The sequence below is a fragment of the Otolemur garnettii genome, unplaced genomic scaffold (genome assembly GCF_000181295.1).
Source record: "Otolemur garnettii isolate 467f Iridium unplaced genomic scaffold, OtoGar3 scaffold00005, whole genome shotgun sequence".
Lineage (NCBI taxonomy): Eukaryota > Metazoa > Chordata > Mammalia > Primates > Galagidae > Otolemur > Otolemur garnettii.
Genome location: NW_003852400.1, coordinates 38,977,701 through 39,004,727, shown reverse-complemented (window position 1 = coordinate 39,004,727; position 27,027 = coordinate 38,977,701). Strand labels below are relative to the sequence as shown.

General features: G+C 39.5%; 1 protein-coding gene across 1 annotated transcript in view; it reads left to right on the top strand.

Annotated features, from left to right (window-relative positions):
* The window catches only part of RAB3C (RAB3C, member RAS oncogene family), a 259,905-nt gene that overhangs the window by 26,527 nt on the left and 206,351 nt on the right, over positions 1–27,027 (top strand). The window lies entirely within an intron of this gene.

Sequence of the window (27,027 nt, the reverse complement as noted above, 5' to 3'; positions counted from 1 at the left end):
CTAACTCTGGAGTCTTCCAAGTCTAATTAGAACTCACATAAAAAACTTAGACAACTAACTCCCCAGGTTGGGCATCTTCACTGCTCCACCATTCCCCAAAACCATTTTTGCCGGGAGGGTCCCTCCTTAGGAACTTGACCTCAATCAGTGTGGATACCAGTCACACTCCTTGTGTGGACACAGGAGGAGTCTTGTCCATTGCTTCACATCTGGGTCCTGGTTCACTTCTTTTCTTTTGAGCTTCAGGCAACCAGTTGTCTTATGATAAATTTCATATTAAGGTTTACAAAAGGTCCCTTACTCTTGAAGGCTTTGGTGAATTGAAAATTAAATTAACTTGGTAACTGCACATCTCTTATCTCTATGACAATGTTCTGCCTGCTAATATGAAAGAACAAACTTTTTTTGGCTGACGGCTCTTAGTTTCTCCTCTTCTTTATGTCTTGCAGATATTTAAGAATGGTTATTGTAATCATTTACATAAAGCATCAATATGATGTGATGACATGTTAAGCCAGTCTTAGAATTTCTAGTGATTTTCCAATTTAGGTTTTTGACAGTTGTTGAAATACCAAATCATCTATCCTTCATGTAAAGCAGATATATTTAAAATAATATAAATTATTATAAAATAACATAAATTATTTTTCATACTTAAAAATATTTTTTTAACACTCTACACTGATCCTAGGCCAGGGCTAATTCACTCACCTTTCTTGGGCACTGAAATAAGTTGTTTCTGTCTGGATCTTACTTCTGGATGATGTGGCTCTTCTCTCAGCCACCCAAACCCTCTGGCATATTATTCTTTTCAGATTTGCCTCTTATCTTCCATAATACACCATTTTTATAAAACCTTTATGCTCTTCACAGCCAGTCCAGCCTGGGACCTCATTCTAAGGCCTCCATTCTCCTGCTCTGTGGACACCCTGACTCCTGTCAGGGGCCAGACACTTGAGAATCCAAAATTTTCCCTCTCCTTTAGGCACAGCAGTTTAGTGAGCATAATATCTTCACAACTTAAATGTAATCTCATTTCTTTCTCTTTAGGTAGCTCAGCAGCTCTTAAGGCATATATGGTTCTAGGGATGTGAATATTAGTTTTATACAACTGTATACGAACTGGTCTGGAAGATTGTGAAACATTCCAAAGAAGTACCATACAAAGAGTTTGCGCTTATTGAATTTGCAGTATAGCTGGCGAAAGAAATTAACACTCATAGGATAATTATGTACTTCTACAGAAAATACAAAGTTGTATAAATATCACACATAGCTAGCATGTCTTTAATAGGTATCAGATACTAGGTCTTAGCTATACCATACCTCGAATTCTCACAACCATCCAACTTTGTATTTGTTATTATTTCTATTTTACCTGAGACATTTAAAGGTGGGGCCAGTTAAATAAATAGCTCAGGGTCATGCATAGGAAAGTGATGAAGAGGACATTTCAAGGCTATGTCTAATGATTTCTAATGCCCAGTTTGTGCCCCTTTGTTATAATTAAGAAGAAGTTTTGAATGTGGTAGTGGCTTTATGAAGATGATGATCTTAGGTGATGCATCTGGGATGCTGAAAATGTTTTTGAAGGAGGTGATTGTTACAATGAATCAAGGCACATAGGGAAAGTTTTAATAAGGAGTAAAAGAGATATGCTTAAGGGTAGGCACTTCTACAGTAATTCTAGGGATCCTTGCTTTATGCTATAAGCGCTGGTAAATGTATAGGTATGATTGTTTAACAACCTGGACAAATAATTTATTTGGGAATATATTTAGTACCGATTGTTTGTCATCTCATTGTGTTTTAATAACCATTTAAGTGTTTTTCCCAACCTATAGCATTCTTAAGCACTTATATTAATGTGTAATTAATTGTCTACATCATCTTAGCCTGTTATATGTTTCAAAACAAAAGAACAAAATGATTTCAAAAGAACAGAACAATCTTGGATTAGCACACTGCATTGTTACCTTTACCAAAACAGGTTTCAGATAGCGATATGATTATGATCACTCTATCAATTTTAAGCTGCCCATAAATAATAGGAGAGGGGTTTTCGTGCTCATTTGGGTTAACTGTTTAAATCCAAAACTTAGATCAAGATCTAAAGAGGTTAAGTGACTTTACCTTATACTTAGTGCCAGAGCAGAGCCTAACATTCAGGTCTCTTGTTAGCTGGGCCAGTCTGATTCCTGCTCACAGTTTGCTCTCCAGGTAAGTGTTATGTTATAAAAATAGTGATGAATCTCATAACTCTTTGCCAGTGGAATCCGCCAAGAATAGAAAGATCAAACTTAAGGACAGATTTCAAGTAATATTTTGAATGTCAGGCATGAAGAACCTGGGTGGGAAGGCTTTCTTGTTTTTTCCTTCATGGTTTGTGGGTTCCTTTTTATTTTTCATGTGCTGCATAGGGATTTTCTAATTCCACAGATTAGGTTACTGAATTTGCCACAGTTCATATTCAAATAAGGCATTTTTAAAAATAATTAATTATTTTTTATTAAATAATAACTTTGTACATTAATGCATTTATGGGGTTCAGGGTACTGCTTCGATATACAATGTGAAATGTTTACATTGAACTAAGTAACACATCCATCACAATTATACTCATTTCTTAATAGCTTTGAAATGTACCATTGCATCATGCACATTAGGTGAGGTCCCCTCGAATACCCTCCCTTCTCCCACATCCCCTCTCCCCATCCCTCTCTCTCCTCTTCCCTTCTACTTTATGGACTATAGTTATGTTTTGCCAATTGTATGATTGTATAGGTGGTTATATATTGATTTCATAGTGGTATCGAGTACATTGGATACTTTTTTTCTGTTCTTGGGATACTTTACTAGGAAGAATATGTTCCAGCTCCATCCAGGTAAGCATAAAAGATGTGAAGTCTCTATCTTTTTTATGGCTGCATAGTATTCCATGGTGTACATATACCATAACTTGTTAATCCATTCATGGGTCAATGGGCACTTGGACTGTTTCCATGTCTTGGCTATGAATTGGGCTGCAATAAACATTCTGGTGCAAATGTCTTTGTTGTAAAATAATTTTTGATCATCTGGGTATATATCTAGTAGAGGAATTACAGGATCAAATGGTAGGTCTACTTTTAGTTTCTTGAGTATTCTCCAAACTTCTTTCCAAAAAGGCTGTATTAGCTTGCATTCCCATCAGCAGTGTAGAAATGTTCCCTTCTCTCTGCATCCATGCCAACATCGGTAGTTTTGGGATTTTGTGATGTGGGCTAATCTTACTGGAGTTAGATAATATCTCAAAGTGGTTTTGATTTGCATTTCGCTGATGATTAAGGATGATGAGCATTTTTTCATATGTTTGTAGGCCATGAGCTTGTCTTCATCAGAGAAGTTTCTGTTCAAGTCTCTTGCCCACAAAGAAATGGGGTTATTTATATTTTTCTTATTGATTAGTTTGAGTTCTCTATAGATTCTAGCTATCAGAACTTTGTCAGAAGCATAAAGTGCAAAAATCTCCTCCCACCATTTTTTTAGCCACTGAAAGCATTGACATCTCTTTCTGGACATGCTATCCCTCCTTTCTGTAGAAGTTCATTATTGCCTTAGAATAAACTTACTTAGAAAAATATCATCATTCATTTATACTTAGCTATATATAAACTTTGTGTTCCATTGGTATATTTATAAATACCTCTATCCTTCATTATATTACTATTTCCTATTGCATTTTTATTTTATTATCATTTTTATGATTCTCAAATCAAAAATTTTCATAACTTTAGATATTCCACATTTGGGCTTATTCTCTTTTTAGTGCTATTCTTCTTATTTTTAATGCTATTATGAGTATATTGGAGAGAAATTTGGAGTGGTTTTCACTTTAATTATAGAAAAATATTTTATAGCAAGAATCTATAATATTTTGCTTCTAATGTAAAAGACTGTTTAGTCTTGAGAAAGCCTATGTAAAGTGGATCTCTTCTCCAGGGAGAAGATTGAAAAATAGTGTATTCATTACTCAGAAGAATATCACCTGTACTTATTTTCATGTCTAAATTACTAGTATAAGAACTTTGAAGCTTAGAGAAATATTTGCAAACAAAAGAGTGCTAGCAGTTATCAAAACTAGATTGTCTAGATGGCCAGAGTTGACACTGTGGTTTCTATGAATAAATGACAATTTTCTTTGCTTAAATAAAAGATAGGGGTTTTCTCTTTCAATTGGGTTTACACTGTTCACATCCAAAACTCAGGACTGACTATAAATAATGGATGGCCTCTCCTGGAAAATCCACAGCTCAATTGAAGAATACTGCATAGGTTTGAAATGGGCAGGGGCAGGCCGGGTCTGGTAGCTCATATCTATAATCCCAGAACTTTGGGAGGCTTAGGCAGGAGGATTGCCTGAGGCTAGGAGTTGGAGATTAGCCTGGGCAACATAGCAAGATCCTATCTCTACAAAAACAAACAAAACAAAATTAGCTGAGCAGGGTGGCACACACCTATAGAACCAGTTTACTTGAGAAACTGAGGCATGAGGATTGCCTGAGACCAGGAGTTCCAGGCTACAGTGAGCTACTGCACTAGAGTTTGGGTAACAGAGTAAGACCTTACCTCTAATAACAATAATAATAATGGCAGGAGTAAGGGGATTATTGTTTCCTTAAAAATTAGAACAACTTTATTTTTACTTTCTCTTTTTTTTCTTAATTTTCTTCTCCCTCCCTCTTTCTTTCCCCCTCTTTCTTCCATTTCTGAGCTCTGGCCTGGCTGAGTTAATATCCAGAGGTCAAGGCTGCCACAAGTTGTGCATGTTGTGCACTGGACAAGGAGCCAGCCAATGGGTCAAGATGGGCTGCTGTCAGCTGGGGTACCACTTGCCAGACCTGTGTGCTCACAGCTGTGCCAGTCTCCATGGAGGAGACCTTGTCTTTTGCATAAAGCTGCCATCTGCTCATCAATTACATGCCTACCGTTCTGTGTACAACCAAAGGGGATTCCAGTTCCCATGCAGCAACCGTATATACAGGCCATAAGCATGTCAAGATCTAAGATGGTGTAAACAGAGAGAAGGATGAAAGCCTTGCCCCCTAGTGGAGGCCTAGAGGAACAATATATTTTAAAATAAAAGTATTATTTAGATATGGCAAGGCCAACAGATCAGGAGATGACTGTCCTTGAGACAATAGCTTATTATACTAGCAGATCTCAAGAGAAGTTGAGACCGGGTGAGGCACATGGGAATCCATCAGGAGGAAGACAGAAGGGAGGAGCTGTGGATGAGAGCCTCTAGTGTGGTTTCTGTAGGACAGAAGGGGAGAGGCAGGGTGGCAGGATGAGGATTGGCTAGTGTGAATAACTTCAGCATGCTCTAGGACAGGGAGCTACCCCCGCTGTCTGGTACTCGGCTGTGGTGCCATGAGACAGGTAGGCAGTGGCCTAGAGTGTGAGAGCCCAGTAAGGAAGTTGGTTGAGGGTGTGGGCTCTGGACTGATCGGTTTGCTTTTGAAAAGAGCACTTCAGGAAGTTGTTTGCTAATCTCTAGGAATTGGCTAACCCTGGGAGGAGCAGTCCCTCTAGGATCTCTGAGGCCCTAGACATCAAAGTGTTAGAATATGAAATAATAAAATACATAATTAGCGTGGAGGGCAAGTTCTCAGAGCCTGAGGAGCAGCCTCTCTCACTAATTCCGTGCTGACAAATGCTACGATTCCACACTCTCACTTCGGGCTCAGTGCATTTTGGGGTCTCAGTATTTGGGTATTTGGACACCCAACCATCCTGGTCAACATCTTCATTGGAGAATGCTGTTAGTAATGCCTACATTTTATCAAGCGTAGTGCTAACCTACGAAGAAAACATTGTGTTTATATGCATTTAAGAATTTATTTTTTTGTCAACTCATTGAGGGAAGATGGTATTATTAGCTCTATTTCATGGACAAGGAAACAGAATTAGAAAGACAAAGTGACTTGCCTATAAATAGTGAAGTTCCCCCCCAATCCCCCCCCCCCAGATACTGAATCCAAAGCCCATGTATTTTACCCATGGTATAAGAGGTCCGGGGTGTCCAAGTGATTTATGTGAATTTTCAGGGGGTCCAAAATTAAATCTCATATACCTAATTCCTACCACATACTTTCCCCACATCATATTATTGTTCAATATCTTTTTTTTTCGTTGTTCAATATCTTCAGCATTCCTTTATTACCAGCCCACAATATTATTTCTAGTTATAGAAAAGAATCAGTTGTTTTGCACGAAACTTCCTAGCATCAGTGCTTTGTGCATTACCTGTTGTGTGTTTGAAGCACATAGATATGCACAGAAGGAGGGACTGGAGCACACGAACTAGCTTCTTCTGCACAGTTCCGAATGCCTGTCTCCACTGTCAGGAGTGTGCATGTAAAGAAGCGTGTGTAGAAGAAGAAATCTCAATAAAATGAAATAAATTCCTATGGGAAAATACTGCTGCCTGTACTCTTTTTGGGGGTGTTCATGTGGTCTAGTCACCATTCTGGGTGGTGCTCAAATCCTCTAGTCTATTTATAAGGAACCAACATTTTCTGCCCAGGCGAGCTCCTCCAGAAAACCACCGAAGCCAGTGACAGCTGCCACGGCCATTCTGGGTGCTGTCATTTGTATGCTCTTTTCCCCCCATGACATTTCTCTTAACTTAGCATCTGCTTTTCCTGAGAGATTGGGAAAGGCAAGCTTTTGTTGCACTCCGGAGAGGAAGCTGATACTGTGTGTGAAATGTCAAGATGCCTGGAAACATTCGCTCTGTCAGGCAGCCATAAGCAGCAGCTTCTGCGTCCCGCTGCGTTTAAACCGCTCTTCACAGCACTGACAAAATACAAAGGATGGGAAAGCCTTTGCCCCCGGCCTGATAGAGCTTAGCAGCTATGTAAGAAGACAGGAAAACCAAGTTGGAAGACAGGGTCAGCCTGTGGATCGGCAACTGCACTCCTCCCAGGGGCAGAGTGACCGCGGCTCCAGCAGGGACTTGGGAGTCTGGGGATCCAGGTCTGAATCCTGCCTCTGGTTCTCCCTAGCAGGGTGACCTCAAGCCCTAATCTCTCTGTGCTTCCATTCACTCGTTTATGGAAAGAGGGGAAATAACCCCTTACCCTTTTCTGTTAAGTGTTTGCTATTATAAAGACTTATACTTAGTTCAATACTGGGCACAAAAGAGGCACTCAATAAATATTAGTTTTCTTCTTTCCTAAGAATAGTGTCCTGACATTTAGACTTTTGTATTCAGTTCAGTAATTTAATTGGATGAAATACTTGGATGTCCACCACGTGCCAGGCACTGTGCTAGGTGTCAGGGACATAATGGTGAAGGATACACAGGGTCTGCTGTGAGAAGCCAACCATCTGTTGGCAAATAGAATCCCATGGCTGTGATAAGTGGTCCAAAAGGCCTGAGCACAGGATACAAGAAAAGATGCCTAATCTGGTCTTGGGAAAACTCTGGAAACATTTCCTGAGCTGAGAATGGACAAATAAATAGAGTTATTTGTTCATTCATTCACTCAGTCAGCATTAATTGAGCTTTTACTGTTTGCTTGACACTGGGAAGGAATTTAGGACTGAAAGTAAAAAATATATGTACAAAAATATGGATTGAGATAAGTGCCATGGAGAAATAATGAAAGCACTCTGATAAATAACACACAAGAACAGGGAAGGGAAAAGTATTGTAGCTAGTTGCTCAGGGAGGGTTTATCCAAGAAGACAGCTAAGCTGAGACTTGAGGGGGAAAGAGAGCCAGCCGTTTGAACAATAAGCGTGAGCTCTCACTTTTGAAAGGAGAAAGAGAGTGGGGGGGGGTTGTTTATTTGCTTGCTTGCTTTTTCCACCACAGCTTCTATATGTAGCATTTATTCCTTCCTGTTCCTTGATCAGATCCGACTATCCTCCCATTCTGCCCTCTTGTTGAGCAGGGGTAGATTTAGAGTATTGGAGCCTGAAGCTTTTGCAGTTTGCTGATCGTTTCTAAGTAGAAGTGTTTTTTAAATTAATTAATTTTTTTAATTTCATGTTAATGTTAGGGTACAAAAAAATTAGATTATAATGTTTGTATTTCTTAGGAAGAGTCCCTGTTGTAGTCATGTCCCCCAACCAGAAGCTGTGCCGTATACCCTTACGTTGTGCCCAGTAGGTGGGGGTACATCCATCCCCCTTCCTCCTTCCCTCTCCCTCCGTCTTGAATTGAACTGGGTTTTGCTCTTATGTGGGCATGTGTTAGATTGTCTACTGGCTTCATATTAGTACTGAGTATATCGGATACTTGCTTTTCCATTCTTGTGATACTTTACTAAGAAGAAAGTATTTCAACAGGAAAACTATTTTTAATACAAAATATCTTATCATGCAACAGTGACAGAAAGCACCAGAACATGTGAACCCATTGCTGGGGCACACTCACAGGGAATCTGAAGCTTAATCTACAGTCAGCTTCGTGGTAATTCACCTCTACTTCCATGGAAAATTCGCCTATATGCCTATAGGGACTGAGGGTCACATGAGGAGGATGAGAAGCAGCTACTAGTGCAAAAGGGCAAAGTGCAATGGGAACTCGTGGGCAAAGGTGGGTCAAGACAGTGGCATATAGAAGGGGCATCAGGGCAGGAGGCTGGGTTCCAGGCCTCCCTGTGTATAATCTTGGGGCAAGTAACCTAATCTCTCTGGGCATCAGTGGTCTGATCTGTAGAATGAGGGGATGAATTCAACTAAAAATGAAACTGGCATCCAATGGTCTCTAATGTGTAATGTGCATGTTTTATAGGTAATAAGTCACCTAATCCTCACAAAACTCCTGTATGCATTCTATACTGTTTTCAGTTTACAGATGAGGAAAGTGAGGCACAGAGAGTGTGAATCCCTTGCTCAAGGTCATCAAATAGTTAACAAATAGTTAACAGATCTCAGCCTGGAGCTTTCTGTCTTAAGCCATTCTGTCTGCTACATGCTCTCTCTAACTGCTCTCTCTAACTATGTTTGAGTAACTGCTCTGGACCAGTCACTGTGAGTGTTTTGTTTGTAATGTTTCTAACCTTGAAATATGGGTATTAATACCACTCTTTTAAAAGATACAAAATCAGAGAAGTTAAATAATATCCCCTGGTCACTTCACTCTCTTCACTGCTTTAAACATTATAACTCTGATTAAAATTAAAAAATCAGAGAATAGCCAACAATCAATGAAGAAAAAAGTTTTTCCAGAACTACGTAAAGTAAAAATGGACCAGTCATAACATTGTATTTCATCCAGATTGATATGGCTCATGATCCACCAATCAGCCTAGAGCTTACAGGACTTTGATCCCAGGCCTGCCAAGCAGCCCCCAGACATTCTAAAAATTGGAATGTCACCAGAGAGAAAGGCATAGCTGGAGCTTCAAACTGCCACAACTTTAGACAGACTGAATATTTTAATAAAAATATCTAACACATGTTGCACATTGGTTTACCATGGACAGAAAGAAAATAAGAGCACGGAAGCTAAGCCACCTAGAATCGTAGGGTTATCAGTCTGCTTCCCTGAGGAGAAGGACTCCACTTGGCAGTCAGCCAGCGATGCTTTCTGCATTCTTAGGTTGACTTGTAGTTTTTCTTCTCTTTCTTCAGCGTCTGTCTCCCTTGCTGTGTCTAGTTGCTCTCCTCTCCCATTCCCATTTCTTACTTTTGTTACATTGTTTTCTTATAAGCCATATTCATCGTTGTTATTAACCTAATTGAAAACAAAATGGCTCAGAGTGGGGGTATGAAAATCTTTTTATTAATATTCATGAGTATATCAATACTGGGAAGTCTCACAGACCTCACAGAAGCCTCCTTTAGTACTGTAGTTTAATCTCTCTGTATTTTCCAAACAAAATATTAAATCTGCCTGCATGCATTGGTGTTAGTTTGACAATAGACCTATTCTAGACTTACTGGGTGCTAAATTCCCCTGAGAAAGCAATATCACATTGTAGTTTTGTGATTAAGAATGGGCTTCAAAGCCAGGCTGTCTAAGTTCAACTACTGATCCTAGATTTAGGGATGTTTTGACCTAGGGTGGGTTAATTAACTTCTCCACGCCTCAGTTTTTTTCATCTGAAAACTGGGATAATGATAACACCTCGCTTGTTGTCTTATTGCAAAAAGTAAACAAAATGATAAAAATTCTTAGCACAGAACCTGACACATAGTAGATGCTTGTTAAATATGGCATTATTATTTCTCTCAATATCCTTGATTTGATCAATATGGACTTCATCCAGCATAACTCCATACTTTCTCGAGCTACAAATGTACTTTGGGGGCCATAAATTGTCAGTTTGAATACACACAAACATCTATATGAGTAACTTTGGTTTTGTGGCCTAATGATATATACAAGGGGAAATATCTTCTAGATCACCAAGTTCCCTCTCATAAGCCACTGGTAAATTTTGATATGCCCAAGTGTCGTCAGCTGTGTTGCTGAGATGTTTCATGGTGTTTTGGAGGCATCTGTGCATTTAAGTAGAGCCATCAACTCCCTGGGGCAGCCAAACCCATACAGCATGTTTATTAAATGCTCTAAAACTGATGTCCTGCCCTAGAACAAAACAATTATAAATCACTGGATTCATAGAGAGCTGTTCTTCCAATACTGGAATATAATTTCCTCAGGATACTTAGTGGTACCAGCAGTTGCTGCACTAAGACGTGAGCTGTGTCTGTGTCACCAAATTACCCGTTGTGATTTTTCTATTGATTCATTTAAAGTTACTTTGAACCAAACACTTGTTCAGGCATTAGATAAGCACAGCTCAAATTAAGTACAAATGAAGCATTTAATTACTCCATATTCATTTCTCGAGTCAGATTTAAGAAAAAAGTACTGCATTTCCCCAGCTGGGTAAGACTTATTTCAGTGGCAGGAATGTTCTTCTTTCCCCTCTGCCTTTGCACCTATAACACCAACTTTGCTAGGCCTGAGCACTGTCCTTGTGGCAGCTCAGTCGGCCGGATAAAAGTGATACCAAATGTGAGCATCAATTCAAACCGATCATTTTGCTCAAGCTGCTGATGGCTATGAAGAAATAAAAACCAAGACCTCCAACCTTCAAGGACTTGACAATCTTTAAGCTACTAGGCCCAGGGGAGAACTATAGCTATGGCAGTAGGAGGGTTGGGGGCCTGGCCTTTTAGAACATGGCCACTACCAATTAATGGTCCATCAGGGGAGTAGGAGGGAATGCACCTGACCTCTCATTCATCCGGTCCTCTGATCTCTTACCTGTGCCTCTCATGTGTTGAGCCCACCTGGAGGTTAGCTGACAAGGGTGAGACCTCCTCTATTTTAGCAATTCACAAAGGTTGGCCTCCTGGAGCACAAAGTGGGGCGGGACTGGGTGAAGAGTGGATCTGGAAGGCAAAGGAACATATCCAGCACAATGACACATGTAGCTTTTGGTTGAGTATTTCCTAATTAAAAGAGTGCGATTATCAAACCGAAAAGTATAGAGCCCAGACACACATTTTAGAGAAATTAATTAGAGATTATTTGGCACTGTTTTCTTATGTTCATACCCCTGATCATTTGAATAAGATGGTAAATTTTACAACTTTTGTTTTGCTTGGGCTGTCCATAGTTATTATAGTTAGTATTTATTGGATAATTCATTAAAGACTCAAGCAATTGCTAATGAGTCAGAACTTTGAACACATGTATGGCTATTAGTTAATGTCTGCTTCATTAAAAAGTAAATTAGTTTTCACTTAAAACTGGGTGAACATCTGCATGGAAAGAAAATACCAGGGAACTCAGTTCTTTACCTACCCCTCCCAGAGACATCCAAATATTCTCTGAGAAGGGAAAACAAATGGGCTGAAAAATTCAGCAACAGAAGTCGCTGCGACCTCTGGCTGTGTGAGTCACGCAGGGGCTGGGATTCAGAGTCAGCCTCCTGCCCTGTGTGTGCGGCTGAGCCCACTCCGGCTGCCTGCGCATGCTCCCAAACCGCTGCCAGCCGCTGTACTTCTGCCTGACAAGTGGGCCACCCAAGGAAGATCACGGCATTGCCCTTGTTAATAAATTGAATTTATTCTATTTTAGGAAACACTTTAAATTTAAATAATATTATTTATTATAGTCAATTCCTTTTCACTATTTTGGTAATCTGGTGGACGGTAGATTTTTAAAAAACTTTTCTTGGGGGAAAAATGTCAATTCTCCATCAATGGCCCGTCTCTACTTATTTATTATTAACATTGTTTTGGTGTTGGAAGCCCACATATCTGGGAGCCAGCGATGGTATAGACTGGAGAGCCACAGGCAATGGCTACGTTTCAGTCTAACAACCCCTGGTGCAGCTTTGTCTAAAGTCTTCAGCATCGGACGTGATGAGTGACTTTTATGTCCTGTGCCAAGTGCTCGGCTCTGAAGACAGGGAGCCAAGGGTTTTTAAGCTTTCTGTCTTCCAGTGACTTAGAGGATAATAGCACAGAAACCAGTGTGGAAACAAACAGAGACCACTAAATGAGAACAAGCGTCGCTGTCGCCGGGGAGTCAGCCCCTGTTATTTGCCTTTTAGCAGAGACTCACAGGCGGGCGGAGTATGCACCCGGGGCAACTGAGTGGAGAAGCCGTTGGATTTTCTGGCAAAGTTTTGAGAAAGAGGGAGCGTAACTAGTGAAAACACACTCCTAGATTCTGAAATTACAGTCTTTCAAAATGTATCGGAAGTTAAATATTGATTTACGTGAAGTTATGCATGACAAATAAACTAGTGGTATATTCCAAGTGGTATTTGGAACTCAAAGATTCCAGTGGTACTTGGAACTTAAAATAATAGTTAACTGAAAGAATGAAAGAGATTTCAGCAGCAGGTTGAAGGTGGGGTCACCTTCCCTGGACTCTTCAAATTAGACCGAGTGGAAGGCTGACCCACACTCATAAAGCATGTCCTTAACACTTTATTATAATTGAGGAGGAGAAATGGGCCAAACCATTTCATTTTAGTTAAGCCAATGTATCTGTTCTTTTAAGAAAAAGTAAAGAAGAATGTGCCCCTGCCCCCACCTTCAAATTTTGCAAAGAAATTAATTAACTTTTGGGTTAAGACCAAGCTCAGAAGATTTTTTTTTTTTTTTGGCCGGGGCTGGGTTTGAACCCACCACCTCTGGCATATGGGACTGGTGCCCTACCCTTTTGAGCCACAGGTGCCACCCAGCTCAAAAGATTTTTATCTCTACTGCTTAACTTATCACAAATATATAATCAGGTGGAAACAAGAGAGTGAGAATTGAAAGCATTTTTCTTATTTTGCGGTATGGCTGGCATCTGTGAACCTGTAGCTAGGTCTATGTGTGTAGTTTGAGAGTCAAATTTTAAATTGAGGCTGAAAGCAGAAACTAAAGGAGAGAAGCTCCCCTATTCAGAAACTGACAGTCAAGACCTGCTGAGACCTTTTTGCTGCCCTGTTGTTAACAACACGAAGGCACTCAAGCAGATGGGCTGCTCTCAGAATGGGAGAGAGTCTCATGTATCAGAGCAACCAGGCAAAGAAGCTATAGGAAGTGGGGGCCTAGGTGAACAGTTTTATCAGCATTATTGTTTTCCAGAGGCGTGTCTGGTCAATGACTTTAGCATAGAAACCATAGTCTCTCCAAGGCCCCAAAGTGTGGTCCACAGTCAGTCCCTTGTTAGAAACATATGGAGAATTTGTTAAAAATATAGATTTTGACCACATCCCAGGCCTTCCGAATTAGAATTTCTGTGTAAATACAACCAGGGTATATGGATTTTCAACAAGCTTCCCAGATGATGAGTGCTGTTCTAAGGAACAGGTCCCAGGTGGCCTAATGTGCCTCTCATCACACTGTCTGCTCACACAGACTGGAAGTGAGATTGGAGCTAGATCTAGGCAGACAAGGTACTCTTCTCAGCCCTTCTCTTGATTGATGGAGCCAGATAATAGTGTTAGGTTGGCCCAAATATGACTACTGGTTCGAAGCCTATTCTTTGAGGTAGCTGGAGACAGAGGCTCTATATGCCTAGGTGAATAGTATCATAGCTTGAGGGCTCCAGGGCCCCCTCCCTGACCGTGGTCCACTCGCTTTCCCCACCAGCTTTTCCTCCTTCCCTCTCTTCATGGCCCACTTCCAGCTGATTGCTAACTTGGCTTGGGACTGTTTCTTTTCCTTCCTATTTGCTACCTTATTAGATAGTGAAATCTCTTCCCCTTCAGCTTGCTTTTTTATTCTGCATAGGCCATGAACAAAAATGGGAAGGATCCCCTACTGACTCTAGCTCGACCAAAGAGAAATTGGTTTCCTCAAGATTTTTGGCATTTGCTACAGTGATTTTCAAATGTTTCTTAAGCCACAGAGGCATGTCTTCTGAGCAAGGCATATGCAGATTTCATGTGACTAAAGGGAACTGACCTGTTTCTCAGCACAGTAGGAGGTCCAGAGTTTCATTTATTCAACTTCCCAAGCGCTTACCTGGACAAAGACAGGGAAGGCTGGCCTTAAATAACCAGTGCTCTGTAGCATCTTTTAGAATGGGGACTGGAGAGCATACGGACACATCTCTCACTGACACCATCCATGGAGTCAACTCCCAGAAACATGGTCGATCTTATGGAAAGAGCCAAGGTTCTCCTAAAACTAGGCAACAGGAAGGAAAGTATAGGGAAGGCATAGGCTTAAGACATCTCACAGACTCTACCCTAACCCTAATATAACTGTGTATTTGTGTGATGAGACTTCAGTAGTAAACAGTGCCAGAAAAAAACATTTAGTATTGATACTCTTTCCAGATAGAGAAGAGTAACAAATCAAGATGAAAGCAATAAAGTTAAAACCTGACATATCTGAATAAAAGTCATATTATTAACAGATACTCGAACAATCTATCATTCTGATTTTGATTTTTCTTGCCTGTCTCCTTACTAAATTGTGAACTTCTATAGCTTATGAGACTGTGCAACATTTACATCCAGAATATCAGCAAGTATGATGATTGGCCCACAGGAGATATCAGTGCATGTTGAACACATGAGTAAATGAGGTTATGTCTAACAGAGTTATGATTATGCTTATTTACTCTATAAATATTTAGTTGTAAAGCTTAGCACAGCAAAAAAAAAAAATGATCAAGAGTGAACTGATAATCTGTGGAATGAGAGAAAATATTTGCAAACTATACATCTGACAGCAGAATAATATCCAGAATTTACAATGAACTTGAACAACTCAACAATGACCAAAAATCCCAAATAACCCCATTAAAAAGTGAGCTAAAGACATGAATAAACATTTTTCACTGACCAACAAGCCTATGAAAAAAAGTTTCAACATCACTAATCTTCTGAGAAATACAAGTTAAAACCACAGTGAGATATCGTGTTATACCAGTAAAAATGGTTGTTATTAAAAACACAGTAACAGATGTGGGCAAAAATGTGGAGAAAAGGGACTCTTATATACTCTTGATGGAAATGTAAATCTGTGGAAAACAATATGGAGATTTCTCAAAGAACTAAAAACAAAAATTACCATAAATGTAAATGTAAAAATAAAAACTACTATAAATGTAAATCTGTGGAAAACAGTATGGAGATTTCTCAAAGAACTAAAAATAAAACTATCATAAAAATCCAATAATCCTACTACTGGTTATCCACTTAAGAGATAATCATATATAAATATATCATATATAAACTCTGCATTCCAAGAGCCAGAATAGCATTCGGGTTAGAAGAACAGGCCCCAATATCAAATTGCCTGGGTTCAAATCCTGAATCAGCTTTATTCTTGAGTTTTCCTAAATTCAACTCCGATTTCTTCACCTGCAATAAGGCACAATTAGAATACCTATGCTGTAATATAGTTATGAGGAATAATTACAGTAAACCCTGTACTTCACGTAACACAGAACCTCACAAATAGTAACACTCATGAAATACTAGTTCTTATTATTCGTGGCTTAGATCAAGAAAAAAAATCTCATCATCTAATCTCAGAAAATTGCAGTTTGGTATTTTGAAACTTTCCCCTGTTAACATAAGATCACTACATCAAAGCACCCCACCATTGCCTTCTAGGGACATGCCATTCTGACTCCTTACCTGAAAAAGAAAACTGAAAATCAGCAAGGTGCTGCCCCACTGCTAAGTTGTATATACTTCAGGTTCCATAGAACTTGAATCTACCCTTATTCCTAGGTCACTGGGGATAGGGAGGAGAAGCTGAGGTTTCAGTAAGAATACTTTGAAGGTTATCCATCTTCATTGCAGAGAAAATAGTCATTCAAGAGTACTACATACAGTTGGACTAAAATAAGAATGATAAAGATAGTTAGGAAGGGACAGAATATGAGATAATTTATGCAAAAGAGCAACACTTTTTGGTGCAAGTTCATTGTTGGATTTGATTAAATTTGGGTGCCACAGTAAGATGGATGTTTGATGTAACATTTCTTTGTTATCCAGGAGATAATGTATTGTCTCCAGGTCAGTACAAGTCGAAGGGATTAGATACCCAAGCTACCATGTGTCCAGTGACACAACACTGGAAATTCTCATCTGTGTATAAAGGTGATCAACTCTTCTCTATTTTCCCAGAGAAAAATTAGGAAGAGATGTCTTCAAGTAATGGAGTGAAAAGCTTATGGTCAAATGCATAAGGAAAAATGTCTTGTTTTGTCAAACACAAGGAGTAATTTGGGGAAGGTTGCAATTCATCCCTAACACTCAATGGACACTTTTCCATATAGGCACGATGATTTGAAGAATGCACAATAGTGAACTGATGGCTCATGAAGGCTCTTGCCGCCAAGGAAAACTTTTTTTAAAGTTGTGTCATCTGATGTGTAACATAGATCTCTGAACTTACAGGAATGATTTCTACAAAACTGGATATTTTTAAGCCAGACAGAACTGTCATCCTCTGAATCAAAATCAGACTAATTGCATTTGGACCTAGAAGCCTCCTGGGACTTCGCTGGGACAAGTGCTTGTTAGGGCCAAAGTGTACATGCCGAGATTCTCCCAGACTTCCTCCTCTAGCTCTGAGGCTGTGCTCTAGGGCACAGTCTACCTGAGAACAGTTGTCTCCTAGCATTATTAGCCTTCTTTCCTGAAACAGGGTGCTCTCAAACCTGCAAACCTGGGACCCCTGAAATAATTACTGTACTTTCTATTTGGCCTTCACCCCCACTTGAAGACCAATCCTTCTTTGATGAAGGGAATATATAAAGTGAAAACATACTTATTCACTTGGTAAATTTCAAGTAGATCTTCTACCTGGTCTCCCCGGCATCCCAGTTTCCTAGTACTGGGAGTCTTTATCTTCCATCCCAGTGCTCTAGTAGATGGCTTCAATGTTTGGACTCCACATCCACCAAATGCTTCCTCCAGTCTACTTTCCTTATGTTAAGATCGTTTTGTCAGCCTCCTCTAATGAGGAAAGATCAAGCAAAGAGAAAAAAATGTGCCAGACCAGGATGAAAAATGAATCACTCACAAATGGTGAATCATACTCTCTGGAGAATGTCCCTAGGAGATTATTGTTGAAGTGAGAAGGCAGTGGCATCCCACCAAAAAGGAAGGAAGAGCACATGAGAATTTCACACATGTTCTTCCGAAGTTCGTGCCTCTGTGTAATCTTTATATATCACATTAAAATTTTAGAAAACTTGATAAGGGGCATATGAAAATCAGAAGCATGTTTAGAAAAGAAGCTTTTGATAATAGATAAGGTAACTTTTTTTGTCAAATGCACAGTGAATTGATAGTCGTGGAAAGAACTTGGGTGTATTGAGAAAGCATTAACATCCAATCATTTTAGTTCAAAAAAAATTTTTTTTCCCATTTTGCTTTCCAATTTTGAGCGGATTTTAGTACTTCTCTTCTAATTCCCTACCCCTGATGTCACAAAAGCATCATATTTGGAAAACAAAAGGTTTAATATAATTTTTGATAGCCTTCCTGATTTTTAGGGCTCAGCAAGGAAAACAAAACAAGTGTGAAGCATTCAGGCTACATTCTGTAACTCTGTTACTCTGTCTCCCTCTTTCCCTTTTCGTTTTCTGCTATCTCTTCCCTCTGTTCCTCCCTCCCTTCCTCTCTTATCTTCTCTCTCACTAGATGATTAATCATTTTCCCTGTATATTCTCGTGCTAGAACCGTAAATGATCTGGGACTTCTGTTCCTACTATCTCCAAATTCTGTTTGAAAATTTCCTATAAAAGAACTTAACTGAAGAAAAGTAGAATTCAATATAAGTCTTTAAATTTTAAATATACTATAAATTCCATAATTAATGTACTCCTTGAAGAGATAAAAAAAAAATTTAAAGGACAGGTAGAAAGACAGAAAACATAGTTGGAGCTGCCACTCATGCTATAGTCATGATTTACCTTAATACTGAAACATATTTTTCAAAAAAAATAATTAGCTTTTATTAGTGTTTTAAGTGCATATGTTTATTGTAGAAAATCTTCAAATACAGGAAAGTAGAAAGAGAAAGAAATCACCAGAAATCTTACTACCCAAAGATAACTATTTGGCATATACCTTTCTGATGTATATATAGAATACATACATATATTTATATAATATATATGTATGTATTCCATGTTTTAAAGATAAAAATGCATGCTATATCATCAACTGTGTTTTCACTTATATGTTATGAGTATTTTCTAAAACATTTAAATATACTTTGAAAACCTGGTTATAAGTAGCAACATAGGAATAATTTATTTAACTAATTCCTTATTGATGGCTTTTCTTTACTATCTGATTATTTTTGCCATTATAAATAATGACAAGGTTTGATGCTATAAATTCTCTTTGTGTTGATAAATCCCAGAGAACATAGCTTGGGGTTCTCACAGCTGTGTTCCCACGTGGCATCCTGATTAATATGATTTGACACTTCCAACTAGAGGACCTGGAATGCCTATTTCATGGAACCCTGTAATACTTGTCACGAACATTCTTTGGATTGCCAGTTGTAAATTCATTTTATTTTCTCTTTCGTCTTTTGGGGTGTCTTTGTCAAATGTTTGTCATTTGTGTTTTTTTTCTTACATAAGTCACTAACTTTTCTATTGTCCTGTGCGTCTTTATTTGTATTGATTCATGAGACCTTGTCCTCCTTCTAATAAGCTTGTTTGTCTTGCAATTAAGTTTTCTAATTGGTTGCCTTTAATTTGATTTTTGGCATATTTGGGGCATACATTTTTCATTTTTACAGAGTCACATTTATCAATTGTTTCCTTAAAAAAATAAGTATTTCCAAAAGGCAAGCCATACTAATGTCAAATCCTTTAGAAAATAAAAAATGTCTTTGTTCTTTTGCTATTGCAACCCACTTTACAACTCACATAGATGCATTAGGTATAAATATAACGGAAACTTCAGTGAAGACCAAGAACCTATAAAAAAACAATGTCAAAACAGAGACACAAAGTTTAGAATTGAGAATAGCAGGAGACAGATATTACATGTCACTTTAGGAATCACATGTGTACACAGTGTACAAATGTATACAATAGTATGGAGCACTGTTAGAAACTCCTAAGCAGTTGACCTCATTTGAAAATGGTCTGTCCTTAATCATCTCTGTGTGTATCTGCTGTCCCTGCACAGCTCCTTGGCTTGCTTCTGATATTTAGCCCCAGCTACAGTAGACAGATCTGAGCATGCTCAGTGTCCCACTTCAAGCACACCACACTTGTCCCCTGCATCTGCCAGGGCTTTCCTGATGGCCCAGCTCCTAGGTCTACTCCCAAGCATAGCCTAGAAATGCAGGACCTATGTGACCCTCGCCCTCTCAATAGCCCTCAATTAATAGAAGACTAGAGCCAATGGATAAATCCTCCAGCCTTCTGTTTTCAGGTAGATAATTCTGGAAAGCTCTCTACATGCTTTTCAGAGTCCTATAGCAGTACTAAGATACACTTTTGCTCATGGAAACAAGTGAGTCAGGAAAGAAGAAAAAGACAATGTAAAGAAATACTGTCCAGGACTTCAATTTTTTTTTTGTAAAGATATATTATCAATGTCATGAATAATGTATCTTTTTTTTTTTTTTCTTTTTTGTGGTTTTTTGCTGGGGCTGGGTTTGAACCCGCCACCTCTGGTATATGGGGCCAGCGCTCTACTCCTTTGAGCCACAGGCGCTGCCCATGAATAATGTATCTTTATGTTGTCTTTTTTTATTTTTATTTTTTTTGAGACAGAGTCTCACTTTGTCACCCTTGGTAGAGTACAATGGCCATCATAGCTCACGGTATGCTCAAACTCTTGGGTTTAAGCGATTCTCTTGCATCAAGCTTCCCAAGTAGCTGGGACTGCAGGCACCCACCACAACACCCAGCTATTTTTAGAAATGAGGTCTTCTTGCTCTGGCTTAAGTTGGCCTTGAATCTGTGAGCTCAGACAATCCATCCTCCTCTGCCTCCCAAGTGCTGGGTTTACAGGTGTAAGCTACTGCGCCCGGCCCTTATGTTGTCTTTTTCTCCCTTCTTGCCTTACTTCCCTGTCTTAGTCTGTCAGGGCTGTCATAAAAACTTTTCAAAGACTAAGTGCTTAAAAAAATTTATTTTCTCACAGTTCTGGAGGCTGGAAAGTCCAGGAGAAAGGTAGCAAGAGATTCAGTCTCTGGTGAAGGCTGTGTCTTCCTGGTTTACAAATGGCTGCCTTCTTGTTGGGTCATCACGTAACAACTGAGTGGAGGAGAGAGCTCTGGTCTAACTTCTTATAATGGCCCTAATCCCATCATGAGGGCCACTGCCTCTTGATCTCATCCAAAACTAATTTAGATTGGCTCCTACATCCAAATACCATCACACTGGGGATTAGGCTTTCCAGATATGAATTTGGGGGAAGGGATGCAAATTTCCAATCTGTAACATTCCCTGGGACTTCACTCCTTTTTGCGAGAATCACATCCCAAATAAGCCATGACTTCCAAGTTCTCACACTCAGCTTTTGAAGGAACTCAAATTTGACACTGTCTTCTTAAAAACAAGTTTAAGTTGGTGTAAAAGTAATTGACATTTTTGCATTATTAATAATTTGCTATTTGGTACTGGAATGCATTCGTAAGTCAATATGCTTCTGTTATACATAATTTTAATGTGAATTTCTCACTTTATGCTTTTCTGTTAAAGACTTATTACTTGCTGTTTATGTTTATTTTGGACTATGGAACTGATGTTTGACAAAAGGCGGGTTTGAGTGATTTTATTTGAGTTCAAGATGAGTCATAAAGCAGCAGAGACAACTTGTAATGGCAGCAATGCATTTGGCCCAGGAACTGCGAACAGACAGTGCAGTGGGTGTTCAAGAGGTTATGCAAAGGAGATGAGAGCCTTGAAGATGAGGACCATCACGGCCAGCCATCATACGGTGACCAAGACCACTTGAGAGCCATTGTCAGAGCTGATCTTCTAACAGCTGCCCGAGAAGTTGCCAAAGAACTCAACGTCCCCCATTCTGTGGTCATTCGGCACTTGAAGCAAATTGGAAAGGTGAAAAATCTCAGTAGGTGATTGTCTCATGAGCTGCCCGAAAATCAGAGAAATCATCCTTTCTAAGTGTTGTCTTCTCTTTTACTGTGCAGCAACAATGAACCATTTCTCAAACCGATTGTGAAGTACGATGAAAAATGGATGACATATGCTACTTAAACCGTCAACTGGCAATGACCAGCCCAGCGGTTGGACTGAGAAGAACCTCCAAAGCACTTAAAGCCAAACTTGTACACACACACACACACAAAGGTCATGGTCACTGTTTAGTGCTCTCCTGCTGGGTGTGATCCACTACAGCCTTCTGAATCCTGGGAAATAGTCTCAGCAAATTGATGAGAACACCCCAAACAGCAACGCCTCCTGCCTGCATTCATCAGCAGAGAGGCCCTGATTCTTCCCCACAATGCCGGACCACATGTCATACAGCCAGCGCTCCACAAGCTTAACACAGTTTTGCCTCATCTGCTTTGTACACCTGACCTCTTTCTCACTGACTCACTACCTCTTCTTCAAGTATCTCAACACGTTTTTGTCGGGAAAATGCTTCCACACCAACACGCTGCAGATAATGCTTTCCACAAGTTCATCACATGCAGAAGCATGGATTTTTATGCTACAGGAAGAAACAAACTAGTTTCTCGTTGGCAACAATGTATTGATTGTAACAATTCCTATTTTGATTAATAAAGATGTGCTTGAGCCTAGTTATCATGATTTAAAATTCACAGTCCAAAACTACAATTAGTTTTGCACTAACCTATAATGTAGGTTAATTATGCTTGGATGATATAAAATCGTATTTTATCAAGGATCTCTTTTATAATTGGAAAGATGTTACCTTTTCCTTTCCCAATGATGTTGTATTACCAGGAATTCCTAACATTTTCAATCTCTTGGTCAACAGGTTATATTAAATAATCAATGATCTTTAAATGTACTCGGAAAGCTCACTACGTAAAGGGATTCAACTGCACACATAGGTATAATATAAAATTCCAGTCCCGCTATCTAGGTATTTCTTTTGCAAAGACACATTTTATGCCTAGTGTCTTCTTAAAGTGTTCTTGATTTCTTTCCCACCCACTTTCCAGCCTACAGTGAATAAAAAGAGGGTAAAGGGGAGCAGCCTTTCCCAATTCTTTTCCTGAGGTCAAGCTCATCCCTGGCTCTTAGAATGAATCAGTGTCCAGCTGCAGGCAGTCAGTTTGTCTGCCTGCCCTGTACGTCTGCCAGGAAGGTGAAGAGAAGCTGCGTGTACATCAGAACTTCCACAGTAGGATAGCCATTGCCTCGCCCCTTCCCCCAAAACCTATGGATTTAAAATGACGTGGAGCGTGGAATGGGGAGGAGAAGAACCAGGCTGCTTATGAAATTACTCCGACTATATTATTCCTATTTGGATAAACATTTATTTCACAAAAGCCAGGAGAATTGGCAATCACCATTGCAGATAATACTATTAAAATTTATGAGCCAACATACTGTGAGGAAGTAATTATAAGTAATAATTACTTCCATGATGCTCTGTGCTGTTTTCATTTGAGGCTGCCTTGCTTCAGGTGGTATTATGTGACTCTAAAAATACTCTCATAAGCATGACCAGAGGAAATTGGAATGAAAGAAGAGAATAGAAAAATTAGATGTCTCTCAGAGATGGTGTCGGGAGACAAGGTACCTTCTCCTAGCCAGGTTTAACTACGCATGAGGATAAGGACGGCAGTGCTTTTGCTGTAAACTAGGGCTGTAAGGTGATATTGTGATTCTACTACCTTTTCAATCATGCGACAGTGGAGGCTTCCAAAAGACAATTTTAGCTGAGTTACATTGTTATTATTTTGTACTCTGTTTTAGAAATAAGGAAATAAATATTCCTTCATCAGATTGCTTCTTGGATTGCGATTTATCCCATCAAAATAAGTGTTGTGGAGTCACCTTAGTGAACAACTGTTTTTGCTGCTTTTGATCTCTCCGGCCGTCCGGCTGTCACCAGCTGCAGTCAGTCCACTTCGTATACTAGAATCTGCTGTGCTTTGTCAAATTTTGTCAGTACAAGGTTAATGTGTAGGTGGGAAATGTATTGACCCTAAAAGAATGGCAGGTGGTATATCGCCGGTGCAGGGTGTACTTGGTAGTTAATAAAATGCAGAGTGCTCTGTGAAAGTGGGTTTGAGGAACAGGCCGTCCTCACTGTGTGCTCCTGTTCAGCTTTCCCAAGCTTCCTGCTGTGGCCCACTTATGAGTGTGAGGAAGATGGAGAGTACAGAGGACTGTAACAAGAGTAGCTTCACCACAGCACGTTGGAACAATTTCTTTTCATGTTGGTCAAAATATTCTAAATCATTTTCACAGCAGAAATACACAGCATGAAAATGAAGAACTAAATTATAAACGAAGGGCCAGGACAAATCATTAGAATAGGGGTATTTCTTCATGATTCCTGCTTTTTTTTTTCCCCCAGTCAGGAGCCATTAGTGAGTCGAGAGTTCCTGGCCTCTCTCTGCTCCCCACTACTCAACACTACCCAGAGTGACTCATCTGATTAGTGACTGGGGAGAAAACAAACAAACCAGACACCTCCCTGCAGAAGTCCACTCTCTGGTCCCCTCCACTGCAGATTTCATGAGGACTTGCCTCTTCTGTGTCTAACTGTTGAGTTTTTCATATCTAAGCATTGTCTCCAATATTTATAATTAATAAGGATGTTTTTTTAACTTTACCTATTAACTGTTTTGTTCTTTTTCTCCATTTTTTCAAAACTCAATTAAAGAAGAGAGTTATTTGTCTTTAAAATTTCCGGAACACACCCAACTAATGTTGGCTTGCAGACAGTGTGGTTGTTCGGAGCACAGGCTTCCTTTATTCGTATCCTAGCTCTACCTTTTATCTGCTGTGTGTCCTTGGGCTCATGACATAACCACTCTGTGCCTCAGTTCCCCTCTACAAAGTAATAGTCAGACCTACTCCCCGAGCTGTTGTGAGCATCCTGCACCTGGCCTAGCCTCACCTCTTTCCTAAGAGCCATTTCTGTTATCATCAAGCCACGTCATTTGCTTGATGGGGTGCTTTCACTGTTAACCTAATCTTGATTCTAAACATGATGACCTGGTTCAAGTTATTATTGAATCATAAAATACTAGAATGAAAAGAGACTTGAGAAAGATTAATGGAAAATGAAGCCAAGTCACAGAGACCTGAAGGAATTCACGTGAGGAGGCAGCTGGTAGCACCACGCCCGGACATCCCATCCGATCAGACTCAGCAGTCTCTGGTTTTCCCTGTCTCTCTTAGTTTCCTCTCTCTTAACTACGATTTCTGCTAAGTGCTCTTTTCTCATTCACTCTATTTCCCCCTTTAATACATTTATCAAGTCTAGTCACCATCCACATTGCATTTGCCAGGATTCAGTACTAGGCTTCAATAAAATTCTAAGCCTTAACACAGCCATGATAATAACAGGTATTACTCCCCAAGCTTCCCAGTGTGCTTTCTCTATTAGAAAAAAACTGAAGTATGACTTACTGAAATAATCATGTAAGAAAAAGACTGCTAGAAAAATAGTGATGTGGGCTTACTAGCACCCCTTGTGTTGCTTTGTTCTTTATACCAAGAACATTTTTAAATCCAAGTATGTGCTTCTTGATTGTTCTTCTAACCCCAGTGTTTCTCTGTAGGGACTCACTCTTCTCTTTGCAACATCCCCGGGAATGCAGACTAAATATAGTATTGAAGGAAAATCCCTGCAAAGCTAATGAACTATTTTACAGAAAGTGAGGCAGGAAACCTTTTCAGAGGTGGGGTAGCAATTAATTGGATGTGGCCACACAAAGGCATAATTTCAGAAACAGGCAATTTACAATAGTGAATTTAGAAGGTCACATGTGATGGCTTTTAAGGTAGAAAATCATTACTTTCAATCACACGTCAACCTGGAAGCAAATCCGACACTTTAATGTATGTTTTCAACGGAGTGCAATTTGCCTAAATTTTCAAAAGGAAAATGTGGTGCATTTGCCAATAGTCTGCCTGTACAGCTAATTCCCAATTACATATCATCAAGGATCTGATACCTGTCATGTGGTAACAGATTGCCCAAGTCTGCAGCATGTGGTTGAATGAGCTAGCAGATACTTCAAGTCAGAACAGCTAAAGGAGCATCATCCTTTTAAAATCCCCAGTCTTACTTTGATATGGGATAAGCCTGTTTCAGTGAATTTAGGATAGATGACACAAATATCAGGTAGCTGGCCAGTTTGTTTTTATGCAGGTTCAGCTATTCTGCTTTGGGTGACATCTGTGGCTATTTGGGGGACCCAAGAAAAGGGTAGCTTTTTTTCTTCCTCTTTCTACATTCTTTCAGGAATTATTCTTCTATTTAATTATCTTTTTTTTTTAATTGAATGGTAACTATGTACATTAATGCACTTCTGGAGTACAGTGTGGGGTTTTCACACAAAATCCAAAACACTTCGATCAAACTGGTTAACATAGCCTTCACATCATTTTCTTAGTCATTGTTTTAAAATGTTCACTTTCTACTCTTAGAAAGATTCACTTGTACCCTTGTAAGATAAACCTCAGAAGTGATCCCTCCAATCCCCCTCCCTCCACCCTTTCCCCCCTCCCCCCTCCCCATATTCTTAGGCTCTTATTAGGTTATAGCTTTCATATAGAAGGTATAAATTAGTTTCATGATAGGGATGTGGATACTTTTTCTTCCATTCTTGTGATACTTTGCTAAGAAGAACATTTTCCAGCTCCATCCATGTGAACATGAAGGATGTTAAGTCCCCATCTTTCTTTATGGCTGCGTAGTATTCCATGGTGTACATATACCACAGTTTGTTGATCCATTTGTGGATCGATGGGCACTTGGGCTTCTTCCATGACCTGGCAATTATGAACTGGGCTGCAATAAACATTCTGATACAAATATCTTTGTTGTAATGTGATTTTTCGTTGTCTGGGAATATACCTAATAAGGGAATTGCAGGGTCGAACGGCAGGTCTATTATTAGTTCTCTCAGTGTTCTCCAGATGTCTTTCCAAAAGGAATGTATTAGTTTACATTCCCCCCAGCAGTGTAGGAGTGTTCCTTTTTCTCCACATCCACACCAGCATCTCTGGTTTTGGGATTTTGTGATATGGGCTAATCTCACTGTAATTAGATGATATCTCAAAGTAGTTTTGATTTGCATTTCTCTGATGATTAAGGATGGTGAGCATTTTTTCATAAATCTGTAGGCTGTGCACCGATCTTCTTTAGAGAAATTTCTCTTCAAATCCCTTGCCCACCCTGAGATGGGATCACTTGTTTTCTTCTTGTTAATATGTTTAAGTTCTCTAAGGATTCTGGTTATTAAACCTTTGTCAGAGACATAACCCACGAAAATCTTCTCCCATTCTGAGGGCTGTCTGCTTGCCTTACTTACTGTGTTCTTGGCTGTGCAGAAGCTCTTTAGTTTGATCAGGTCCCAATAGTGTATTTTTGATGTTGCTTCAAT